The sequence below is a fragment of the Diceros bicornis genome, chromosome 40 (assembly GCF_020826845.1).
Source record: "Diceros bicornis minor isolate mBicDic1 chromosome 40, mDicBic1.mat.cur, whole genome shotgun sequence".
Classification (NCBI taxonomy): Eukaryota; Metazoa; Chordata; class Mammalia; order Perissodactyla; family Rhinocerotidae; genus Diceros; species Diceros bicornis.
This window is the reverse complement of record NC_080779.1, coordinates 16,263,043-16,270,156: the sequence shown is the minus strand read 5'-3', so window position 1 is coordinate 16,270,156 and position 7,114 is coordinate 16,263,043.

The window sequence follows — 7,114 nt, the reverse complement described above, 5'->3', positions numbered from 1 at the left end:
TGCAACTTGCCCCCGTCTCCGCCCCCCGTCTCCGCCGCCTGATTGGGCGCGGCCCGGACTCCTCGGTGCTTATTGGCGCCGCCAAGTGCTCGTCACCGCCCCTCCGCGCCGCGCGCCGGGGCCTTTCGCTAGCAGGGTAGGTAGAGCGGCGGCGAGAGCCAGTCAAGGGCGCCTCGGAAAGTGACCGCAGGACCCCGCCGCCGCCGCCGCCATCTTCGGGCCGCCCGACCCCGCCCCGCGAAGGGGCGCGGCCAGCTGCCTGTTAAGAATCTGGCGCAGTGCTCGCTTGTTCTGAGAGGCGGGGACCGTCGCCTCGTTCACTAATTTGAGACTGGGGTGGGGTGGGGTCTCGGCTTTGCCTCTGCGGGGCGTTGGGGGCGTCCAGGTTGGGGCAGGGGGCGGGACAGGTAGACGCCTGTGGTGAATGGAGACCGTGCTGAGGCCTTGGCTGCAGCGGCCATAAAACGTTCTTCGGCCTCCGCGGCTGGCTCTCCGGGAGACGCCCTGTAATAACCCGGGCGCCGACACGGTCCCCGAGGGTCGGAGTCTGAGCAACTCGGCTTCTCTCTGCGAACCCGCGAGGCGAGAGTGGACCAGTGTGACAGCCTTAAGCCCAGGACACTTTCTAGAGAGCTCCGTGAGCAGGAGGCCTGTCGGTAAAAGGCAGCAGAGTGGAGTTACTCGGGGCAGATGCCCTAGGTCGAGTAGTAGCTGTCCCTCTCCTTTTGACCACAAGGTGACAGCGTGAGAAGGTAAACAGGTTTCCGAAAACCCACTTTGCACCACCCATGAACAACCTGGCTAAAAGATCTCGAAGGGCATTCAGTTACTATTGTGTACCCAACCTCGTTAAAACGAAACTGCTGATGTCCGACAGGAAAACTTGACACTAAATTGTTTCCTTTTTTTACGCTTATATTTAAGTACCTTATGGACAAACAAGAAAATAATATTGTAGAAGGACGTCTTGATGTGAAACGAGCTGTGCTCATTCCAAGGCAGTGCATTTAGAAATTTTACTGTAGCTATCTGAGCAATTTTCGATGTTCTTGATAAAAGATGTTTCTCCAAAGAGAGAGAAAATTATGCTTTACTGGGAGCTGAAATTTAGATCTATCTAATCCAGACTGCCTGATTTTTCTCTGCGGATTGGTTTTGATGTTTATTTTCCTTCAAAAGCAGGTAAGGAGAAATGGGTATATAACGAAAAATAGTATTTGACACTTTGTTGAGCCAGGTTTTTCTCAGTGATGCTAGGATGGTCAGGAGGAGGAACTGGTGGGGAGATTGAACTTTCCTCCTGTGCTGCTTCCCTTGACTAAAAGGGAACTTTTAACCAAACTTCTGCTTGGTTTTTGTTTTGTTTTGTTTTCTGTTTTTGTTTTGTTTTGGGTATCAAAATGAGTTCTCAGAAACTCCAGCTGAGCCCCTCTAATGGGGCCGTTTTTTTCCATCTCCACTGCCTCTTTCTCCTCAGTACATAAACACGATCAAGTCCATCTTCAAAAAAGCTTTGAAAAAAAAAGAGGCTTTAACTCTTCCTCTTTGCAGATACCATCCCTTTCTCCTTCCTTTCACAGCGATGATTGTTTTTAAAGGGATGGCAATATGCTTGCCGTCTCCATGTCTGTACCCGCCTACCAATTCTTCCTCTTTAGTATTTTAAAAATCAATTTCTTCTACACCATTCTCTCTACCACTTTTTTGCTCAGCAGTCTCTAGTCTAACTTCCTTTCCGATCCATTATCAACAAACTTTTTTGCTTGTGTATCCAGAACAATGTGGAAAACTTTATTCCCTTTGTATATTTTTAAGTTGATCCAAAATTTTCATCATGAGTTTGTCTTATACAAGTAAGGTTCTGCCTGTCACACCCAACATAACATAAAGTTGAGTAGGCCCAGCAATAATCCATAGTAAGATGGAAATGGTACGTCCAGAATGGGGCATGAGCAGGGCCAGGGGCACAAGTAAGCTACACAAGCAGGTGGCACAGACGTCCGTGTCACCTACCATTTGTGCACCACTGGCTCTCCCTCAGCTCACACCTATGGCTGCATAGGAGATGGGGTCCTTTATGACCAGCTAACAAAGGAGGAAAAAAAGCAAAATTAGATGCACAGATAGGTCAGAATGGTATGTGGGTGCAAGCCAAAAATGAAGTGTGGCTGCACTATAGCCCCACCCTGGGGTGATCTTGAAAGACAGTGGCAAGGGAAATTCTCCCAAAGGATAAATCCTCTCAGTGGTACACCTGGTCATTCACTTTGTGTGGACAGAAATGTAGCCAAGGTTACAATATATATGGACTCATGGCACTAGCAATTGGCTTGGCTAGTTGATGAGGGGCCTGGGAGGAGAAACATTAGAAGATCAAGGACAAGGAGGTCTGGGATAGAGGCATGTGGAATGATTATGTGAGTGGGCAAGAAGTGTGCAGATGCCCACTGGAGAGCATCTACCATGAAAGAGGCACTAAACAACCAAGTAGAGAGAATGACTCACCAATTGATGTCAGCCAGATGCTATCAGCCACCTCAGTACTGGCACAATGGGCACGTGAATGGGGTAGCCATGGTTGCAGGAATGGGACCCAAGAGCATGGGCTCCCACTCACAAAGGCTCCTGTAGCTACTGCCACTGCTGAATGTCCAATGCCAGCAATGATTTCAATGCTGAGCCCCCAAAATGGCAGTATTCTTCAAGGAGAGGAACCAGCCACTTGATGACCAGTTGACTACATTGGATACCTTCCATCCTGGAAATGGCAGCAATTTATTTTGACTGGAATTGCTACATCCTGGGTATAGTTTGCCTTTTCTGCCTGCAGGGCCTCAGCCAGCACCACCGTCTTCACTGTTTGCTGAGTGACCCACTGGCACAGGATCCCACATAACGTTGCATCAGACCTAAGAACCCACTGCAGAGCAAAGGAGGTGTGACAGTGGCACATGACCATGGGATCCACTGGCCTTATCACATTCTGTGCCATCCATAAGATGCCAGCGTGAACAAAGAGAAGGAATGGCCTATGAGGGCACAGCTAAGGTGCCAGCACAGAGATGCTATCAACTAAGGATGGGGCAGCATCTTCCAGGACACAATATACACTCTGTCAACAGTCATTATGGTGCTATGGAACCAAGGAGTGGCTCCGCTTACCATTAATCCCAGTCACCGCAACTCTGAGCTTTGAGGGTTTTGAGATCCTGATTCCCAAAAAGGGAACATTTCCATCAGGCGATATAGCAAAAGTCCTACTGAACTTTAATTTACAGTTTCCACCAGGCACTTTGAGCTCCTCATGCCCAGGGACCAGCAGGTTAGAAGCAGAAGTCACTATCCTGGCGCAGTAATTGACCCTGATCATCAGGAAGAGCCAGGGCTACAGTTACACAATGGGAGCAAAAAGGAAGATGTTTGGCACCCAGACGATCCAACTAGGTGTCTCTTTGTTACACCCTTGCTCAATTTGGATGGTAAATAGATAGGTGCAGCAGCCATGGCCTGAAAAGGGCATGGTGACCAGGGGCTCAGCAGAGGTGCTTCCTAAGGATATTAAGAATGTAAAATGGATAGCAGAGGAGGGAGATGATGAGTATCAGTTGGGGCCTCAAGACCAGCTGCAGTAGTAAGGACTATGGTTTATCCCATTAACCATCAGTTTCCCCTAGAAAAAGTAGAGCTGCTCCCAGGACTTATACAAAGAAGTGGATCTGAGTGGCATAAGGAGTAGCAGACACCATGATACGCCACCCACGTCCACCTTCATGACTGAAGGACTTCGGCCCCTATCTGCTGGGAGTATTGCTGGCTAACAGCCCTTAGTTATCAACCCTCTTCAGGAATTGCTCCCCAGTGAAGAGAGCTTCCTCATCCAAGGTTACATCCTCCTCTCTGGGGACAGCATGCATCCAATGACTAACTGAAGCTGGGGTATAATGGCCTGGTTCCCTCACCCCAACTCAAGACAACTCGAAAGCCCATCCCTGCTTCAGAACTCTTGGTGGGGTCAGCTGAAGCCTTTGTCGAGACTACTTTGCACCCTACCTTCTCCCTCTGACCGAGTCTGCTTCCTTCCCTTCCTCTGTAGGTGTTGAACCTGAGAGTACCCCCAATACCACATGCTAATCATCTCAAAGTCTGCTGCCCAGGGAACCCAACCTGAAACAGACTCTGTCACTGAGCTCAGTAGAGTATGCCTGTCCAGAGAACTGGTATTGGGAGTGAGGTCATGGGAAAGTGTTAGGGGCACTGCACACTCCCCTCTCCAGCCATCCTTCTCTGATGTCCCTTAGCAGATGCACTTGCCCTCTGTCCTGCCCCTCTCATGACCTGCAGGTTCCAGGTCGTAGACTGGACATCATCTCTCCCAGTTTAGGGATCTGGCAGAAAGTCAGGAAGCACAGAATTATTGGCTTAGCAGCGACATGTGTAGAAATCATTTCTCAGGCGTTACACCTGCGGATAGGCATTCCCCAGAGGGTTAAATGGACCCACTCTAAGTTAATCAGGGTTAGCTTTGATGCCTATGCCTTGATCCCTTTACCCCAAGTACTTGGAAAGTAAGTTGTTTGAGTCTGATGAAACCACTGGGCTCCAACTGTCAGGCCAAAAGGCAGCAGTAATTGTCTTCTCTTCCCTTCAAAATGGTATGTAACCCAAAGCTCTATTCATCTATTATGCAGAATGGAAAGCGTTTACAATATTCATCCACTTACTCATCAGTGTGTGAAATCTCTTCATAGCAGGCAATTTCCCCCTAATTCATAACCTAAAAACAAGTCATGAAAGCATCTGTTATGTCATCAAGGATGGGGCTGTACATGAAACTGCCAGGCCAGACACCTCAGGTCAACTCTTCCCAGAACCAGATCAAAATCTGTGGTGAAAATCATATTCAGGCAGACTCCACCAACACCCCGCCTCCAGAGCAAGACTTCCCTCCTCATGTAGGCAAGAATTGCCCCCATTTTCCCAACTGAACAGTGGAGGGCCTGGAGCCCAGGAAGTAAAGTGGCGCACAGGACTTCTAGTGCTTCTTTCTTTCCCTGCGGTAAGTGCTTTTCTGGCTCAGCTTAGGTTACTATCCTATCTTCAGCCTGGCCCCATTCACAATGGGAAGAAGCCCAACAGCAGGGGCTGCTGCACCTGGAAATGGACTGGCTCAATGCAGTGTAGCAGATGCATAGGAACCAACCCAACTGTAGATGGGAGAGGATCTTAGGGTACAGAGACGCACAACCATGTACGAGCAAGTCAAGACCCGAGTACCAGGGCCTAGAGGTACTACATTATAGCAACCCAGTCCAGGAGGCAAGCAAGAGCAGCCATTAGAGTCATGAGACAAGGGTAGGGCCACAGTGGAGGTGACAAGAAGCTGCATCGAACAGTGTTGGCTTGAAGCCTCTTCAGTCCCTCCTGTTTAGGACCTAGGTAGACCCATCTTAAATGCCACCTTCCATAAACCTTTGGAAACTTGACCTGTTTCCTTCCATGTACAAGGAGCTCCACTAGGGGTAATATTCCGGTCCTCTCTCTACCCCTTCATTTACTTTGCCTCCAGGAAAGTAAAAGATGACTACTCTGGTGGGGTGGCAGGACTAGTCATGCATAGGCTAACTCCACCCCTTCTTCCTCTTGGAAGTGTGAGCTGCCTGCAGGGTACAGAATCCCACTGCTCTTGCTGAGGTGGGCTCTACCTCTACAGGGGTCAAGGGTGAGGGGAGGCTTTCTCTGGTCTAGTGCTGTCTGGGTGACAGCATGACTGGGTGGGTTAGTCAGCATCATTATAGGATTTGTAGTAGCAGCCTACTTAGCTAACAGACCTAAAACTACATCCTCCAACCCAGCCTCTCTATCAATAATAAAGGAAGTATTTTGGCCTCTGGCTGCCACTTCTTTATTTCTCAGGCCCCTCAAAAAGACCCCAGAAGAGCTTTCCTGACCCCTTCAGTCTTGCCCTTCTTTGAATTCCCATTGTGTTTTTTAGTGTATCTTTAGTATGACGTTTCATTATTTGGGTAAGTACCTTATTTCCTTCCCTTACTAGCTGCGAAGATCTAAGTTAAGAGAAGACACTCGAGAGATCAGCTGAGTAGACAAAGATGAATGAAGAGAATAACCTGAGGAGACAGACATGGAGACAAATAATGACAACGCCATGTGATGAGCATGCTAATGGGGGTTACAGACAAGGCTCTGTTAGGAGCACCAAAGAGGGGAGCCCAACTCTGCAGGAGAGGGGAAAGCTTAGCATGTGTGGCAGCTTCACAAGCCCAGTGTCCTCTCCATTTCTGGGAGACATTTGTATTTCAGCTTCTCAGCCTCCATTCCTCCTTCTTTCGGTAAAAATACTTTGATTTCCTTTTCATGGAACCTCTCCTTTCTGTCATCCACGTGATTCTATTCCCAGCATCAGGGGGAGACAAGGGACCCTAGACCAGGCCAATCAGGGCGTTGAATCCTCCTTGCCACAGGGACTTATTCAGGAACAAGGTCAATCCCAAATTGGTCAAATCAGAGTGAACCCTGGAACCTTTGTAAACTGCAAGGAAAGAGAGCTTGCTTTGTTTTCTGTTGAACTTAGCGCTCTGAGGAAAGCCTGAAGCTAAGCAACCCTTTTACCACCATTAGGGAAACAGCCTGGCTGGGAAATGGAGCCAGCATCCAGGAATGTAGCTGAAAGAGAATAAAGAGGTTCCGATAGCACCTCTGGAGCCCCTGAATTCACTCCATTATTTGACTTTTCTCATACTCAGTCAATAAATTCCTTTCTTGCATGACCAATTTGAGTTTTTAGTCATTTCGCAACTAGTGTACTAATACACTCTTAGGTAAGATCAGAAAAGAGGTTTCAACATCTGTTTCCTTAACCCTAAGGTTTTGTGAGGGTATCTAAAGTTCTATTTGTTAAAAAAAAAAAAAAAAAAGAAAGAAAGAAAAGCATTCTGTTGCAATGTAAAGTAGCAAGCCATATTTTTCCATTTCTCCAAAATGTTTTAAATGTATATATGTTGGGCACAAATTTACCTCAGAAGGTAGACCTCCTGCCACAGTCACTCTGCAACCCTGATAAGGGTCTAGTATCCAGAAAATATAAAGAATTCTTACA